We start from the raw sequence: 19,163 nt of genomic DNA on the forward strand, positions 1-19,163 counted from the left end.
CAGAACCCTCAGCGTGCCTGCACCCCTGCCCCAGGCTGGCCTTCCCATCACTCCCGCTGTCTGAGCGGCCACCCTCCCAGCCAAGAAGGGTCAAACACAGACTGTCTTCCGAGTTCCAGAAATAATGACATGAAGAGCCCCTTCACTGCCTTCCTGAAAGCTTACTTGGAAATGTCTGGTGTAAATTTCCTTGTTTTCTGTTACAATGAAAATCCCCTGGTTGGAGTAATGATTTAGCATTGGTTCTTACGTGCACCTTAGTGAATGGGTTTCTCAGGTCCTACCAAGAGCAGGTTGTGTGTGTGTGTGTGTGTGTGTGTGTGTGTGTGTGTGTGTGTTTAAGATTTATTTATTTATTTTTAGAGAGAAAGAGCAGGCAGAGGGGCATAAAGAGAGAATCTCAAGCAGACTCCCACTGAGCATGGAGTCCGATGTGGGGTTGATCTCATGACCCCGAGGTCACGACCTGAGCTGAAGTCAAGAGTCTAACCCTTAACTAATTGAGCCACCCAGGCAACTTCAAGAGAAGGTTTTGATAAGGGAAATGTGTGTGTGTGCACCTGTGCCCTCAGGGATAATGTAGGGACAATGTGGGGAGACTGGGCAGCCCAGGAAGATAAGTTTTAGAGATCTTTCCTTGTACCCCTAACTGGCCTTGACTGGGTCCACACACTCAAACACAGGGTGAAGGGATTCTGAAGTCAGAGATGGCAGACTCTGTTGGTCAAACCCAGCAGCCATCTTCCTTTCCTACTATAGAACCCCATTTTACTCAAGAATGGGGTGTGGGTGTGGAAGCTAGCTCTGGCCGAGCTCACACCCCATTTTTCCCTGATGAGAAGAGAGGAGAGACTTCCTTTTTCCTTCCAGCCTGCATCACACATCATCATGTGAAGGTGTAATGTTTGGATAGTGATGGCCATCCGTGACCACCAAGAAAAGCCAAGAGACTTACACAGAAAGGCCTGGAGCTCACTGGGGGGGCTGAAAGAACCCAGACAAGAGCCACCCACATCTAGATCTTTTGTTAGGAGAGATTATGAATCCTACAATTTAAGCAACTAAGATTTTGTTCTTTGGATCATCTTAATTTTTTTTTTTAAAGGATTTTATTTATTTATTTATTTGAGAGAGAGAAAGAGCACAAGCAGGTGGGAAGTGAAGAGGGAGAGGGAGAAGCAGGCTCTCTGCTGAGCAGGGAGCCCAATGTGGGGCTCTATCCCAGGACCCTGATATCATGACCTGAGCCAAGGGCAGATGCCCAACCTACTGAGCTACCCAGGCACCCCTGGACCATCTTCCTTTAAGGCTTGTGCAGGGGTTATCGAATACAGTCCTCACCGAAGGGCCTGGCTGGATGGGAGAAAGAAAGCCCTTGTCCCCAGTCTGTTGGTTCTGGAGGCAACCCAGAGTGGGCAGGACTGGGTGCTCCACGAGGGGGATTGAGTCCTGGGGCTCTAAGCCTGGTTCGGGAGAGCAGAGCCTGAGCTCACCTTAGTCACGTCCCTCTCGCCAACCTCTACTCCCACTGTGCTCTTACCAGGCTCCTTGAATGGAGCACGGATCATGGTCTTTTCCATGACAGTCTTGCACTTTCTCCACTGGTCCAGGCTTTCTATGCAAATGGCTTTCACTCTTGTCTAGAATTTCTGGTCTTCGGTCCTGCATCTCGAATTCTAATGAGCTGAATTTCCATTTGGTTGTACCTGTAGGGGATATGGCTGATGTCTTGCCCACAGCCCCTGGCACCAACCATTCTTATATACTGGTGCTGACCTGATACAGCCCCTGCGGCTTGTGTCTGACAGTTTGGCTAGAAACACTGGGGCTTTTACACTCCAATGAACAGCCCTCCATTGATGCCAGTGGAGTATAAATCCCCCAGCTCCCTCGCTCCCCTGCTGGGACAACTTTGAGGCATATTCTACTCAGACTCTCAGAAGTCCCAGTGGCACTGACCCTCAGATGCCCTCAGTGACAACCTGCTCATTACTACACCCCAGATTGGCCTCCTTCTCTTCCCTGTCTCCCGTCCCTACTCTCTTACTGATGGTTCCTGGGAAGCAAGAAAACCACTTGGACAAAGTCCTTGTCTCAGGCTCTGTTTGTAGGAGAATCTGGCCCAAGGAATATCTTTTTCTCACTGCCCATAGATCAAAACCCAAATCCTTCACCTGTCACATCTCAATTCCAGCCTGATAGTTTAGTCCTTCTGCAAAAGGGTAAACTGGCTAAAAATCATTTTGCCCTGGCCTCCAGCCTGATAATTGGTGCTGTCTCCCACTTGCCCTGTACCTGGTGTGTGAACACAAAAATATTTGCCTCACCTTGACCATAAGCTTTTGAGAGACAGGGTCTAGATCCCTAATTCTTTGTGCTCGTTGGAAGCACCTGCTCAGTCAGGGTAGATCAAGGTCCAGAAAATTCCTGTCTGTGATTCAGCAACCTCTTAACAAAGAGGAGACTGATTTCGGGGAGAGGTAGACTCCAGAGAATGAAGACCAGAGTTGCGCAGGAAGGCAGGGTGGGCGAGAGAAGAAACCGAAAAATGTGCAAGTCATCAAGCCGTGGGGAGCCCTGCAAGTCATTAGATAATTAACCGAAGTGAAAAATCAGAAAGCCAGCTTGGGACGCCATGCAGGGGTGCAACTGCTTTTGGAGTTGGATTGAATAAAGTATTTTTATTAACTTCACATTTTGCCTCTAATATCCCCCTGTTCTATCTCATCCTGGACCCCTTGAGTTCCTTGACTCCCAGACATGGTGATAGGCAGTGGCAGGAGCCGCCCTCCGGCTGGCCCTTCACCCCTCCCACACCCACCCTCCTTCCCCCCATTAATCCCCCCAGGCCCCCTTAGCCCTGGCTCTGGTTCGGCTTTCTCTGTGCCCCGAATACCCACAGCTGCTCCTCTTCCTATCTTTGCTCCCTTTGGGGCTACAGAGCCGTCTGAAGGCAACTCCTGAAATGTGAAATTTCCCCAACCAAACTGTGTTCAGAACCTTCCAGACCCTGGCCCCCAGCCCAGGCAGTGAATAGTGTGTTGTGTGGGGGGCCATCCTGTGGGCAGAGTGGGTAGGCCAGGAGCCTGTTTCCTCAGTCTCTACACTGTCAACATCACCCTTGTTTTACACGGTCTCAGTTTCTTGGTCAGGAGCCTGGGACGACAAACAGCCGGTGTGTGGAGAGCACAGAAATCAGCAATGAAAGATAGTGCGCCTTTCCTGCATGCCAGACTCTCTGCACCTATTGCTGGGTGTTGTGCTTCTCATCACAGGGCTGCCTGGTAAGCACCGGCTGAAGGGGGAAGGAACGTAGACCAAAGAGATCAGCGGATGTGGGAGTTCATAAACCACCCCGGGGTCCTGTCTCTAAAATCTGACCTGGAGTAGAAACCCTGAAATACCACAGCCCCGCTCCCCAGCTGCCTCTCTTCAACCCACTTCAGGTCTCCCTCACCCTTCTCTGCCACCTGCATTCCTTCCCCAGAAAACACCCTTATGTGGATGCTCCTCTGTCCAAATCCCCTTAAAACCTCTCTATTGTCCGAGAACTGAAGTCCATAGAGGGCTCTTGTGGTCTGGCCCCTCTGCCTGCCTTACTGGAAACATCTCCTCAGTCACCTCATGATCCCCTCTACAGGTTTCCACCAGGTCTCCTTTCTTTGCACATCTGGGAGGACCCTATAACTCGGGGTGAGGACCCCCACCCCACAGCTCTCTCTCCTCTGTGGACTCTTTCTTCTCCTTCCACGTTCAGTGCCATATCCGCTCCTGTGGAAGGGCTCCCTGGAGAGCAGACTCCAGGACGGGGTTTGGGCGCGGAGTGTTTAGTGGGCAGGGCCTCTGGGGTTGGGGTGGGAGCGAGGGGGCTGGTGTGAGCAGAGGCAGAGGGCAGGCTGCCTTGCTGGCCCATGATAGCCTTGGCGGACTCTACAGGGCTCTGTGGCAAGTGGGGGCCCAGTTAGAGTCCAGCCGCCTTTGGTCACGGTAGGTCTCCCCAGGACCTGAGGTTGATGGCTGGACCTGGAGGTGGGCGACTGGGAGAGGGCAGCTCTTGGCAGCTGAGGCCTGAGGTGCTGACAGCTTACCTCTCCCAGCAGCTGTGGGAGCAAGTCCTTCCTTAAAGGGGAGTTGGGTGGTATCTGACAATGTCCCCCAAAGAGGGACCCCAGCACCCCTAGGGGCATGAACTACATCTCCTCTGTTCCTCCATGCTCTGTACTGGCTCGGATTGAAGGGTATATGGCATGGGGTTGGGCCAACCAGCCATCACTAGGACAGAGAGTGCGAGGATGTGGAGACAGGCTTATCTCCAGCTCAGAGCCCAGAAGAGGGTTACTAGGTGTGTGCGTGGTCTATCCACGTGCCTTCAGCCCTGCAGTGTGGGCAGAGCCCTGCCCTTGTGGAGCCCCTGAGCTGCATCATTCTACCGATGTGCACAGCTCCTTCCCCAGTCCTGCCCAGTGTCCTGTGGGCCACTCTGCACTCAGCCCTTGGAGCACTCACATTTTGCCTGCTTATGTGTTAGCTTCTGACCCTGCAATTTCCAGATTTATCATCTTTTCTGGGCCCTTCTGCTGGGTCTTGGATCCCAGGGAACCCCTCCTGGGTTCTAGGAATGATATAAAGAGGGGAGGGAGGGGTTGCTATGGGCACTCGGGCTGGGTGGCACTGGGCGACAGGCGCTGGACAGTAGTGAGGGGGTGGGAGGCTTGGCCTTCATCAGAGTTTCCCTCTGCAGTTAATAGGCTGCACACGAAGCAACATCGTCTTGGCTGGGGTTGGCAGGGGGCAGAGGCAAGCCAGAGGGTCCCTTGGCCTCTGCCAGGGGGAGTTGGGGTTGGCAACCATGTAGAATGCATTTAGTCCTGAGAAGACATGGTAGGAGCCATGGCAGTGCGGGTCACTCAGGGCCAGCGTCCGGAGAGACCCTGGTTCTTGTAGGAGAAGCTATGGAAGCTCTTGGGGTGCCAGGCTCTTGGGGTGCCCAAGTCAGAAGAAACCCAGACTGAGTGCTCCTCACATCCCGGCAAAGCCCCAGGTGGGGTGGGAGTCCCCGGCACAAGCCTCTGAGCCTCTCCAGCCTTCTGTTTCCTCTGCCTTCCCTGACCACCCGGCTGTGCGAGGGTCAGTCACGCACTCGAGGGATTCCTGTGTTCTGTGACTGCGGTGTCTGAGCCCCAGTCCTGGGACCCATGGCCTGACAGAGACAAATATGCTTTTTAGGAGCCATGCTGAAAAATCAGGGGCTGAAGCTGACGTATCCATGTGGTGTCAACTGAGGAGAACCATGAGGTCCTCCATTCCTTCCTGAGAGCCTTCCAGGCAGGAGGGCGCCCGCTTCACTGAGCCCCCAGGGACACGGATGGGCCAGGTGAGCTAAGAATCGTGGTGTAAGAGATGAGGTGGGGGGACGAGAATTCTTTTTTAGACGGGGTTTCTCTTTGAAAATTTTCTGGGCGAGGTCAAGCCTATGGACCCTTTTCAGAGCAATGTTTTCAAAAGCCTAAGTTAAAAAAACCAAGGATTACCAAGTAAAGCAATTGCATTGACCTAGTCCTAAAAACCGTGCTGGGGCTGTATGTGTGTGTGTGTGATTACTCACACACGAGGCAGGGAGATCTAGCCGCAGGTCCTGGCGACGCCATTTTGAAGCTGTGAGGCGTGTGGGCAGTATTTCCAGGTTAATGTTCAGAACCCTCCTGTGGAAATCTTGCTACAGCACGCAGAGCCCCGGGTGCTGGCTGCAGGGCTTGGGGCCCACAATGGAAGGAAACGCTAGACTTCAGGCACAGGTCAGGGAGGAGGAAGCCTGCTTCCGGCCATACGCCAAGCCCAGGTTGAGAGCCTCTGCCTAGTGCCTCGTGTACTTGTTGCTAGCTGGGGACTGAACAGGTGTAAGTCACCTTTCAGAGCCTTTTTTCTCACCCGTAATGTGGGGATGGCCACACTGACAAATTCAGACTTCCGTGAAGGCCAAACGAGATGCCGTGTGAGGAGGCACAAGCTTCTGGATGCTCAGGCCAGAAATCGACTGTCACCCTGGGCTCTCCCTCCCCGGGCCTCCCCAGGGCGCCCCAAACCCTGTTACTTCCACCTCAGCACTGTCTCCGCCAACTCCCTTTCTATTCCCACTGCAGCAGCTCCATGCAGCAGCAGGCCCTCAGGATGCTCACACTGGGTCACTCTCACTTCAGACCCTCCTGGGCTCCCAGGAGGTTTTGGGGTTGGGCCCAGATGCCACGGGAAGGTTCTCTGGGGTCTGGCCTCCACCTGCCTCCCTGCCTCCTGTGGGCCGCCCCTGCCTGTCCTCTTGGATCCAATGGCACCGTGCCTCCTCACCTCCAGGACCGCCGCTCGCTGCTCCCTGCCTCAGCACGGAGCCAATCCTCCCTTCTCCTCATTAACCCTCCTCCGGCTTCGTCTCAGGTGTTGGCCTCTCTGGGGAAGCCCTCACCGGCCCTGACTCCTGGGGAGTCATCCTGCCAAGGCCTCTTGTGGCATCTGCGAGTATTTCGGTAAAATGGTCACCGCTACATGTGTGCCTTCCTCTGCTCTGCCTCCTACTGTGGGGTAGGGGTGGGTGCTGATGGCTGCAAACCACATTTCCCAGGTTCCTTGCCAGTTCTGGCTTCTGGTTAGGTCCCATCGATGGGAAGCAAGGACAGGAGGTCGGGAGCAGTCAAGGTATCTCTCAGCTTCTGGTAGAGCCTTTGGCAGGGTCCCATGGCCTCAGCTCCCCCTGGCTGGCTCTGGTTCTCGGCTATTGCTAACTGGGATGCCTTGCTATCCTCTGGGGTCTCTGTTTCCCTGACCAGACCCTGATTCACCTGGAATGTTCACTTCTCTCGCCCGCTCCAGACTGTGTATCCCTAACCTCGGAATCCTCAGTACCAGCCAGCGGAGGCCAAATCCGCAGGAGGCCCCCAGCCTCTTCTCTGTCCCACAAGCACCGCACACCCGTTCCTGCCTTTGTGGTTTCATCTCAACATTTTATGCTCCCCATTCCTCTCTCCTTCCCAGGCCTGTCTGAAGTCTGCCCTTCAAGGCCCCTCTCAAATGCATGAAGTGCCCCTTGAAGCTGAAGTTCAGCTTGTACTGGTTCTGGTGAATTCCAGCAAGGAGGAACACACAATTTGCTTTTGTTTCAAGGCATGTTCATCTGTTTCTCTGGAGACTGTAACTCTTGTTGGCAGGAAGAGCATCATAATAGAGACAATAACAGCTAAAGGAGGCCCAGAGACGCTACACAACTTGCCAGAAGTCACACAGCCACAAAGTGACAGACAGAGCTGAGGCAGAGTTTGAGCTGCCTGACTCTGAAGACTACAGGCGCACCGCTCTGCTTTCTCCCTGGGCCTCGGCCCCATGGTGTCCTTAGCAGAAAGCACCCTGTGGGTTGCTAAGTTTGGGGAGTTTTCGTGAAGGGGACTGAAGGAGTCTTAAAAGGTGGGCAGAGTGGCTTGTTATGGGTCAAACCTCAGTTTCTCACGCCAAGGTGCTTGGGCACCAGGCCCCTGAGGTCAGACCTCATACTCCCTTTTTTCTTTTCTTTTCTTTCTTCCCGTTAACCCGGCACCCTCCAAGAACCGGCTTCATATCTCAGAAGCTCAGCTCAGAAGTCCCTCCAGCCGTTTCTAACAACTTGCTGCTTCACGTGAAACCCCATCCAGGTAATTTTCCACTTCACACTGCAAAGAATAATAGCCAGGGGGCTCTTTCTATAGGAAAAACTCAAAGCTGAGCAGCTTCCACTCCTGGGCAGACGACAGAAGTCGGCAGGGCGGCAGGGGCCCAAGGAGCTGGAAGACATTACCTCTGCATATAGATTTCCACCCATCCCTCGCTCCGGCTCGCCGTGCTGAGTCTCGATATTTCCTGGCCATCTGAATCCACTTCTGGCTCTTTAATCACAGGTCCCTGCGAGTCTTTGGGCCCTCCTGCCTGGCCTTTCCGGGAACTAGGCGTGGGGTGTTCTTGGGGCTCTCCTACCCGCTTGGAGGAATTTAACTCACACCTGCCTGCATGCTGCCTTCCCCTTAAGCCTACTGTGTGTCATGCACAGTGCTCAGTGCTTTTAGATCGTCAGTTAAAGTTGTCACCATCTCCGTAACAGGTTGGTTTGTCAGAAGCAGATGCTGAGATGGGGTTTGGTGTGTAAGATGTTTATTAGGGGTGAACACCTTGGGAAGGGTTTGGGGAGGAGGCAGGATGCAAGTTAGGAGAGTACAGTGATGTATAACATTTGTTGCTAGAGTGATACTTCAACGTGTTTCCTAGACGACAAGAGAGAGAAAATCTGTTTTTGATAAGCAGGTAACAGGCAACCTCGGACAAGGTCTAGATCCCAAATGCCTGGCACGGAGCTTCGCCATTCTGGAGCTGGCACGGTCACGGAGGCACAGGGACTCCAGTGATCTTGGAATTTGTCTAAATGGAGGGGAGGGAAAGGTATTCTAGGGAGCAGGTATAGCGGGGTATAAAAGGAGATGGAAGTCAGAATTGACAGGGCCTGTGTAGGGAGCGTGAGCCAACTGGCCGGGTCTGTGGGGAACAGAAGGAGCCAAAGAAATGAAATGGAAATGGGGAATATGAAATTCAGCTTCATTCTCTTCCATTCCACAGGCTTCTTTTGAGTACCCACGATATGCCAAAGCAGCTCTCAGGCCAGATAGGCCCGGAGGGAACAGGAGGCCTCTCCCCCTCATCTGGCTGACAAGGCCTCAAGCATCAGCCTGTGTGCTGTGTTTTGCAATAGGAACCGAGAGGCCAAGCCGGTGGTGTACATGCCCTGCCTGTGGGCCCGCTGCCGGAAGGCTGGTGAGGTCAGTCCGGCCCGAGGGAACCCCCTCGTCCTGGGGCCAGACAGCTGAGCCTTCTTCCCCTTCAGGTGAGAAGCCCGCGGAGGAGGTGATGGAGGAGACCTTCTCTCCACTCTTTACCTGCCGTGGGAGTTTGAGGGGCTATTCATGTCCTTCAGGTCCCCAGGGAGGACAACAGTGAGGCCAGCACCAGCCCTCCCTCCTGCGAGGTGCCCTCAGGGTGAGGCCTGGCTGGGAGGGGGGTGTTTAAAGTAGGGGTCAGAATGTAGGAGATAAGGTCAGGCTGGAGTAGAATGGGCCCCTCATCCCAGGTAACTGGTACTCCTATAAAAAGATGGAATTTGGACCCAGAGGAAAGGTGAAGGGGAAGACACAGGGGAAAGGACCTGTGAAGGCAGGGGCAGAGATGCGGTTTAAGCTGAGGAAGGCCAAGGATTGCCGGCCCCCAACCGGAAGCTGGAAAGAGGTGAGGAAGGGTTCTATGCAGAGTCTCACAGAAAGTGGGGTCCTGCAGGCACCTTGATTTTGGACCCTGAGCCTCCAGAACTGCGAGATGATCAAATTCCGTAGTCTTAAGCCACACAGTTTGTGGTCCTTCATTATGGTCCCGGGGAAACAAACACACCCACCATCTAACACCACCTGTGTTTTGGATATTCTAACTCCCAGAGCGGAACTGACAATTTCAGGATACCCTCTGAGTCAAATGCATTTAGCTTTATGCAAGATCTACTCTGGGGATATAGTTCTTCCCTTTTATCTTGGACCAATGATGGACTTAGACTAGCTCCTATCCGGAATTGGTGCTTATGCGCTGCTGCTATGTGAGGAAGAGGCTGCAGCCACTGTGGTCCCGGGGGGTCCTCACCCTTCCTCCAGCCTCCATGACCTTGGGGTTTAGTCCTTCCTGCCATTGAGGCTGGGTGATCAGCCCTTAGGGATGGCTGTCCAGAGGCTCAGGTGTCTGTAAAATGTTTCTTAATTACTTAATGGCTTGGGAAATGTACATCCAAAGCTATGAGATGTTCCCAGAAGACTGGATGTACTGAGGACAGCACGAATGATGCTCATCTTTGTAGGACACTCAGAGGACACAGTGAGTACTGTACAGGCTAAGACAATGACTACCCTGTCTTCTAGGGCCCAGGGAAGGTTACCATTTTGGCTTTGTGACAGTGCTCAAGTGTGTGTGCCTGCGAAGCATTCAGACAGGTGGCCCACAGTGCATCTGTGCTGATGTCACTGTGACCTATGCAATTTTAAGCTTCTAGAACTGTGCTTCTCAGAGTGTGTTGTGTGGAACATGGGCTCATTGTGATGTTCATAGAGGTTAGGCGGAACAATGATTTAGTGGTAATATATTCCTGAGAAATATTGGATCCCACAGCCTTACACAGATTCCTCTCCTGCAGGATATCTCAAAGCCTTCAATATGCTAAAGGACATTGGGCATTGTGCATGCGTTTCCCAAATTCAACTGGTGGTGGAATTTTCTTCCTCTTATACATGGTATATCCCTTGGGACTATTTTCTGAAGAGTACTCCTTGGGGTTTGTTCTTCTAGAAACTATGCTAGTGGTCAGGTGATGTCAATGATGGTGATGATGGTAAAGATGAGGATAGTGGTCATGTTTCTGGTGGTGACATTCCTGTTTAGGACATTGGTAATGCGGGTGGATAGTTTGGTATAACTTTAGTAATCCTCTAAAGGAGAAGGAACTCCCAACTCAGACCTTCTATATATTGATGACACTATTTGGCTTTACGGAGTTAATGACTCAGGCTAGTAGCAAGGAGATGGTGCCCCAGAAGACGAGGAATGTGCAGCCCAGGGGGAGTCAAAGGGGCCAGAGCTAATAAAGCACTTAGCAACATGGGAAGCCCACTGAGGGTATATACCTTTGTTCCTGGAGCCTCTACTGACATGAATGAATAAGAAGAACATGATTTGTGTGACCACAGGATTCTTAGGATGGTGAGTGGGTGGGGAGACCTGTGAAGACTTGTGAACCCACTAAGCAATGATGCTGAAAAGTGTGTTTGCTTCTTGCAGGCTCTGTCTCTTTGGATGGCCCATTCATAGCTCAATCCTGCTGGAAACTATAAGATGACTTATGACCCCCCAAAAGGGCTGAGGGAATTTTGAAGGCAGCAGTGAAGTGACTGCAGGAGTTTTTGACTGTGGCAATGGGGTTATTGACAATGGGAGTGATGGGCTGATGGTAGGAATGATAATGGTGGTGGCAAAGTCATGGTGAAGGTGAGGACCACGCTGATGATGAGGAGAGTGGTCATGGGCATGACAGAGGCCATGATGGTAGGGCTATAGTAGGTGGTGGAGGCTATGATAGGGACACCCTGAGTTGTGATATTCATGAGTGTTGGGGGAATCACGGTAAACACCATGCACCAGTTAGACTCTAAGTGACTCTGGGTCCTCCTGCCTCATTTCCTCATGGGTAGGTCAGACTTTGTGAGATGCCACCCAGTCTGAGAAGAACAAGACCTTGCTTCAGGAGGCATTCCGTTGTCTTCCGTGTAGAAAGTGGCCCTTCACTTTGTCCATAAATCAGCCTCATAAACTTTCCACTTTGCAATTTGCAGGTTGTCAACCCCACAAACCACTCCTGCCTGGGATACAGAGCTTGAACAAATAAATCACACTTATGATTCATGTCAGCAGTAATGTCATCATTGCATAGGGTCCAGATCCAGGCTGACCTACCCAGGGGACACGGGCGGCCCCCCTCAATATTGTTCAAACCAAGCACACTATGATTCAACACTGAATTTCTAGACAGAGGCCCTTATATCAAAGTGACATTTAATAGCACACTTCTCCCTCATTGGAGTGGGGCCTCCCAGGGGGTGGTAGACATATAGCATCCCTGGGAGAAGGGGGAATGACTCAGAGGCAAGCTCATGCCCTTTCTTTATGAGAAGACCACTGTTGGGTCCCCAGCCTATAATTCACCCAGCCCGACCGCTGACGTGGTGTTACTCTATGTAACCAGAGCACAGCTCTGCTCCCCTCTTCTTGCACATGCCCACTGCACCTGATTTTAAGGAGGAAATACGGCTCTGCCGGGGCCTGTGTCAGGGTGGCCCCCTATCTCAGAGGTGGTGAGATGGGTCACAGCTGCCTGGAGGTAGATGTTTTGCACCCACATGACACATCCTGGCAAGGGCTGCCCATTGATTTACCTCAGGCTTGCTCTCTGTGGGGCCTTGCTGTTCCCTGAGGGGAGCTCTTGGTCAAGGCCTTGCCTGCCTCTGGGTGGCTAGAGATTTCACAGCCCTCCACCATTTTCCTGGCACGTGTCTGAAGTCATGGGAACGATTCAATGGAAGCCATTTCCCCTTGTTCCCTCACGTCATTATGCAATGGGGAGAATTGACAGTGGGGTTGCCCTCTGGCTCTTTTCTGGAAGGAAATATTGGTTTTATTTTATTTTACATATTTATTTTTGTTCCTTTTCTTTTTTTCCTCTAGGCATGAAATAACATTTCAGCCAGCTCTGGAAAACATCTGAGCTGGTTAGCAGTGTTAAAGCAGGCTGAACATTTCATTTGTAGAGATATCAGATATTTTCCTATGACCTTTAATGGTTAGAATTCCAATTAGCTGGGGCGTGGGGGTTGGAGAAGAAGCTTCTGTTTTGGCATTCTAGAAAAGAAGGTCTTGAGAGGGGAAATGTCTGTGGTTTAGCAAATTAAAAGTTCTAGAACACACTAGAATTCGATATTTTTGGTTTGGAATATAAATATATAATATATGGAGAATATGTTTTGGGGTCAGAACTTGTGTATATTTGGAATTGCAGTGCTAAGGGGACACTTGCTATGGTTTCAATGATGCTGTAAGGAACAGGTGACTCACAAAATACACAACCATTCTGAGTGATTGAGTTCCAATTTGGCTTTTGCTTTGAAATATTTCTTTCTTTCTTTTTTTTTTTTTTTTTTAAGATTTTATTTATGTATTTGACAGAGAGAGAGAGAGACAAGCCAGGGGAGTGTGAGAGGGAGTAGCAGGCTTCCCGCTGAGCAGGGAGTCCAATGTGGGGCTCAATCCCAGGACCCTGGGATCATGACCTGAGCTGAAGGCAGATGCTTAACTGATTGAACCACCAGGCACCACATGCTTTGAAATATTTTGAAACGTAGTATGTTGAGAAGTGAAGTTATGACAAGATGATTTTTAAAAGATGTTATTTTATTTATTAGGGAGAGAGAGCAAGTGGGAGGAGGGAGAGGGACAAGCAGGCTCCAAGCTGAGCAAGGACACAGGGCTCGATACCATGAACCCAAGATCATGACCTAAACCAAAATGAAGAGTTGGATGCTCAACCAACAGAGCCACCCAGGTGTCCTGTGACAAAATTATTTTTCTAAGTTTTGGTTGTAGGAATACTGTGGTTAACTTCCCAGCATCCATTACACCCCAGATGGTTAAGCAGCCTAGGTCAGTCATGCTAATCCTATGCCAGGGATTGACTCAGCCCCAAGAAGGTGTGAGCCAATTTGGGCCAATGAGATTCAATGGCAGAGGTGGGGGTGCTTGCTCGGAGCTCCTGGGAAAGAGCAGCCAGTTCTCCTCCTACCTTTCTGGCTGTGAACAAGGCAGTATGGACTCCAAGAGCTGTTGGCAGCTATTGTGAGGCCATGGTGGTGGGGGATGGTATTAGGATAAAGCCAGCACAGCTGCTGACAGAGCAGAAAAGTGCAAAGAACGTGGGTTCTGTGGCTGCCCTACCTCTGGACTTCCTGTTCTGTGGAACGATAGAAGCCATGATTGTTCTAGCAAGGCTGGGAGAGAATTTCTGTTGCCGGAAGAGGTCTACCCTTCTTGTTCTTCAGAGTTCTCAAATATAGGTTAAAGAGGTAAAATGCACAAAGTAAGACATGTAAACTTTGAAAGAAAGATATTCTGTGGCAGGAGTTGGGCAATCCTTCCTTAAAAGTCCGGGTAGAACATATTCTGGTCTTTGCAGACCATATGGTCTCTACTGTGGCTATGCAAGTCTGCCATTATAGCATAAAAGCAGCATAAGCAATAACTATATGAGTATGAAAAGGACAGATGGCAGCCCAGTTTTGGCCTATGACCTTAGTTTGCTGGCCACTGTTCTGGTGGTTTATAGAAAGGAGATATCCATAGGGACCGGGGTCATGGGAGGATTCCTAGAGGATGCTGGATAGATAGAGAATAGAGATAGAGATAGATAGAGAGAGATAGGTAGAGAAGACATGGGTCAGCCATATTTCTACGTGTGTACCTTTAATTACCATGCCCTTCTACTGTCTGATGTGATTGTGGAAAAGGAAAGCTAGAGTGCATGTCAAGGGCACACCTGGCAGTATCCTTGGAGATCAAACCACTTCTGCTGTGCCCACTCCCCAGTCCTCAGTGATCAGCCATGAATAGATCAAATATCAGAGGGCCACATACAGAAAGATGTCCACCCAGGTCTGCCTCCTACCTGGAGAGCCCATAGTAGGTCTAGGCATATAGAAGCTCATCGCAAACAGCTTGAGGAGTATAGATGTGAGGCTCTTCAAAGTAGAGTGTCGAGACACCAGTGTCCAGGTACACTTGTGGGTCTCCTGTGACTCATGTAAAGTGTGATTTGGACTTTCCCAAAGTCAGAGGTCTCCTTCCCCTGGGACTCACCTGTGGTGGGGGGTGGGCAGGCGTAGTTTCCTGGAGAGCCTGGGCCATGATGGCAGGCTGAGAGCACTGCCTGCTAAGGGCGACCCTGAGCCTGGGTAGGAGTGGTGACTATATGGGCAGAGGGAGCAAGAAGGAAGAGAGGCTCAGAGAGAGAGGGAGGCAGGTGATTCTTTAGGACTGAGTGGTAGGCCGTCCAGAGAGCCTGGTCCACACTCCAGGGGGTACAGGGAGTGGGTAGCTCATGGGGAAGAAAGGGGTGAGTGGAGGAGGCTGGAGTTCACTGGGGAAGGAGAACCTTTCTGAAATGTAGGAACCCACATACTCCCCACCCTCCAAGGCTATAATTTAGAGACTTAAAAATACTCCCACCATGTTTTCTCACTTTGATGTGTGAACACGAGGTGATCTAGTTGGAGAGAGGAAAAACAGAAACCAACCTGTTGAGTAATATCCTTCTGAAAAGAAATACAGACTTTGAAAAAGAACTGGGACAACTTGTGGAAGCTTTCAAAGGGTGTTTTCTTCTTTTATTTCTTTTTCTTTTTATTTATTTATTTTTTTAAGATTTCATGTATTTATTTGACAGAGAGAAATCACAAGTAGACGGAGAGGCAGGCAGAGAGAGAGGGAAGCAGGCCCCCTGCTGAGCAGAGAGCCTAGGACTCGATCCTAGGACCCTGAGATCATGACCCGAGCCGAAGGCAGCGGCTTAACCCACTGAGCCACCCAGGCGCCCCCATATTTCTTTTTATTTTTAAAGCAGGTCCCATCCCCAACATGGGGCTTGAGCTCACGGCCCTGGGATCAGGAGTTGGATGCTCTACCGATGGAGCCAGGCAGGCACCCCTTTCTTTCCTTATTTTTCAAAGCCCAAGCAAGGGTTTTGGTGAAACCTTTGTCTCAGGCTCCAGAACAATTGAGCATATGTGTAGCTTCACCTGGTGACTTAGGGAGACAAAGGAAACCCCCAAATGGCCTTCTTTCTAGTAATTGTCCCCAAACACTGTCCAGGGCTGGTTCGTGCCTGCTCCCCTTTGCTTACTAATCACCGCTCTGGTGCTGGCACCTGCCCACCCACCCCGCTGACTGCCCTTCCCCATAGGTGCTGCATTTGTTCCCCAACCCTGCACCCCTGAACCCCTCATCTGTTCCACCATCCTCACTCTGCCCTGGCTCTGCCTCTGAAGCTGGGCTTTCAGGCCAACCTTGCATCTGGTTTCTCTTTGCTTCTTTCTCCCTTTGTCTTTCTTTGCTTTTGGGAGGAGATGGTGGTTTTTATGACCCCCCCCCCCTTTCCTGCTCCCTCCTGCAATTGTTTTCTGCTCTGATTCAGCTGACCTCAGCCTTTCACTTACCTTAGTTCCACTGGGCTCCCCATGACCTGCTCCCAGTAGGACCAGCTGCTCCTTCAAGCTCGACTTGGGCCCTCAGAGATGTGTAGCTGCCATTTCTCTGGGGGGAGGTTTTTAATTTGTTTTGTGTTATTTTTTCTTTTTTCCATTTGTGTTTCTCTGTGCAGGATATCAGGTGTTCATAAACTTCTCCAGAGAGCTTACTTTTGAAATGAGAGGGTTGCTGTGGAATTTTGGGGGCTGCATGCTGAGATAGAACTGTCTTGAAAGGCCTCTTCCCATGAGCAGTAGGCTACATTTCCTCTCCCTCCTTGCCTTGTTGGGTCACCCTCCATGCAGGTCTCCTCCTGGAGAAGAAAGCAAATTCAACAACTGTTTTATCTGTGCAAACTTACTCCCTCAATCCCCCTTCTTTTTAAATTTTTTTATTTTTAAGTAATCTCTGCGTCCAATGTGGGGCTCGAACCCACAACTCTGAGATCGAGAGTCACATGTTCTACCAACCAAGCCAGCCAGGTGCCCCCAAACCTCCTTCCTTAAACTTAATAAAGAGATACCACAGATGATCAGAACATGGAAGAAATAAATATTCCCAGCTGTGTCACAGACAATTCTTCACCAAGTGATTAAAATATTGCAGTTGTGTGACACAGATTAAAAACATGTATTGCTCTTAAAACTTATTACTAACCCTCTGAATCTTTGCTTTCACAACGTGGTTCCTGGACCAGCAGCATCAGTGTCTCTAGGGAGCTGGTGGAGGGAGGGTGCCAGTCTCACTCCAGTCTTACTGAACGAGAGTCTGATTTTTAAAAAAAAATTATTTATTTGAGAAAGAGAGAGAGAGAGAGGACATGCAAGTGGGGGAAGGGGCAGAGGGAGGGACCGAGAGAGAATCCCAAGTAGACTCCCCACCGAGCGTGGGTGGAGCCTGACATAGGACTCCATCCTGGGATCCTGAGATCATGAAATTAAGAGTCCCTTGATTCAGTCGACTAAGCCACCCAGTCACTGTTCAGAATCTGTATTTTAAAAAGATCACCAGGTGATTCCTGTACACATTAGCATTCAAAAACTCCTGCTTTAATAATCTTTAGAAACATTAAATGGCCCATTTTACTGAATAAAACCAACCAAGTACTTAAACAATCACATGATATAGTGTGAAGACCATGGCCAAAGTACCTCCTTTCAGCCTCTGCTCACAGAGAAGCCACTGAGCTGACCTGCCGGCCCTCTGCACCTATCAGGGTTGGTGTAAGGAGTTTTTGGGTAAAGATTAAGCAAGACCAATGGGTCAATGCATTTTGTCAAGCACCATAAGTGGGTACCAGTAACTCCTGCCTAGGGGACACCCGCTAGTTTTTTGCCTTTGACTAGCATCTGAAAGTCCTTCCCACCACTGGGGCATTTCCTCCCATATGAGCCTTGGTTTCTGAACGTTACCTGTAATTTGCCGAGATGCCCAATGTCTTCTTGATAAACTGTTTTTTTCTGATGAAATCACCCTAGTTGGTTTCTGTCACCAGCCACCTAAAAGTCTGAGTGATAGCGCCACACATCTTACTGGCTTGCTGAGAAATAAGGAGACAATACATAGCAGATGGCACTTAGAAATGCCCTCTTGGGGGCGCTTGGGTGGCTCAGGGGGTTAAAGCCTCTGCCTCAGGTCATGATCCCAGGGTTCCTGCTTGGCAGGGAGCCTGCTTCCTCCTCTCTCTATCTGCCTGCCTTTCTGCCTGCTTGTGATCTCTGTCTATCGAATAAAGAAATAAAATCTTAAAAAAGAAAAGAAAAGAAAAGAAATGCCCCGTCGGTGGCAGCAAGAATAAACAGTGCATCTACTTTTGTTTCAACTTGATAGAGCCCCGTTCTTGGATCAGTGAATTATAAGCTGTGGCTCCTAATTCATGGGGAGCTGGTCATCTTTACCTTCCCACGGAAAAGAGCCCTGTTCCCTCAATGCTCTTCCTCTGCCATTGGTCAGAGGCTAACCACGTGTCCTCATCCGCTAAGGTCAGAGCTAAGATCCAGCTCTTTCTTACTAGCAAAACCAAAGGGGACAGGTTCTCAGACTTCTCCCAAGGTTTTATCCAATTTGCGCATTGGCTATTGACCCCGAAGCTGTTTAGGACTGTCTCAATTTCTTTCTTGATCTCTCAAGAGGTGGGTTCCCAGATTCCCTCTATTATTCCCCCAGATTGAATGTAAAACAAATGAATTCATCAAAGCCACAGTTCCTTGCTTATGGTCATAGATAACACGAGGGGGTCCTCTTAGGAAACTAGTTGGATAAGTTATGTGATTAGCATTATTCCTGGTTAGCTCATGTCAAAATCTGTCACGAATAACCTTATTTCCCCTGTGCCATTTATTTCTTTCCAGGGCCATGTGCTGGTGATTACCAGTCTTTGGGGAGCTGAAATACCTTGTCATTATTTCTTTGATTCCAAGGCATGCGTCCCTCTAGCAAAAAATGAAAAAAAGATCACGGTGTGCCATTTATTTATTTTTAAAAAGGAAGCAAATGAAAATTAACTTTGCATTGGAATCTTCTGAGATGTCAGGTTGTCTCTTGAAAGGATGACAACTTGACATTGAGAAGCACTGCTTTAGAAACTCCAGATTAGGGGCACATGGGTGGCTCAGTGGGTTAAAGCCTCTGCCTTCGGCTCAGGTCATGATCCCAGGCTCCTGGGATCGAGCCCTGCATTGGGCTCTCTGCTCGGCGGAGAGCCTGCTTCCTCCTCTCTCTCTCTGCCTGCCTCTCTGCCTACTTGTAATCTCTGCCTGTCAAATAAATAAATAAAAAATCTTAATTAAAAAAAAAAAGAAAAAGAAACTCCAGATTATGTGAGAGAAACAGCTGCTTAGGTCCATCATTTGTTTCTTCTTGGTAAATTGGCAATTTTGTACAAAATGTTAATTGATTGATTGATTAGTTTGCCTGGTGGTGGGTATTAAGGAGGGCACGTATTGCATGGAGCATGGGGTGTGGTGCATAAACAGTGAATCTTGGCACACTGAAAAAAATAGAATTAAATAAAAAAAAAAAAAAGAAGTAAGAAAATAACAGCAAAAAACCGAAATGTTGATTTAATCTCTGATTTTTTCTTCCTCAGTCAAACCTGTGCCTTGCAGAAGACAAGCATAAAAAGCTGCGATCTTTCTGCCCCTTGCCATCTGCTTGCTTTCATTTGCCTTTCCTTTTTTTTTTTTTTTTTTTTTTTAAGTCCTGTAGCCCCAGGGCACCTGGATGGCTCAGTCACTTAAGCATCCGGCTTTTGGTTTTGGCTCAGGTTCTGATCTTGGGGT

The 19,163-nt window shown here is 49.9% G+C and overlaps 1 long non-coding RNA gene across 1 annotated transcript; it reads left to right on the forward strand.

The window, feature by feature from the left end:
• Nucleotides 1–3,181: 3,181 nt before the first annotated feature.
• On the forward strand, nt 3,182–6,967 carry LOC116587805. Its single transcript, XR_004284649.1, has 3 exons — nt 3,182–3,284; nt 5,227–5,374; nt 6,862–6,967. It is a non-coding gene; the product is annotated as an uncharacterized LOC116587805 (long non-coding RNA).
• The last annotated feature ends 12,196 nt before the right edge of the window (nt 6,968–19,163 follow it).

The sequence above is a fragment of the Mustela erminea genome, chromosome 4, assembly GCF_009829155.1.
Source record: "Mustela erminea isolate mMusErm1 chromosome 4, mMusErm1.Pri, whole genome shotgun sequence".
NCBI classification, from domain to species: Eukaryota; Metazoa; Chordata; class Mammalia; order Carnivora; family Mustelidae; genus Mustela; species Mustela erminea.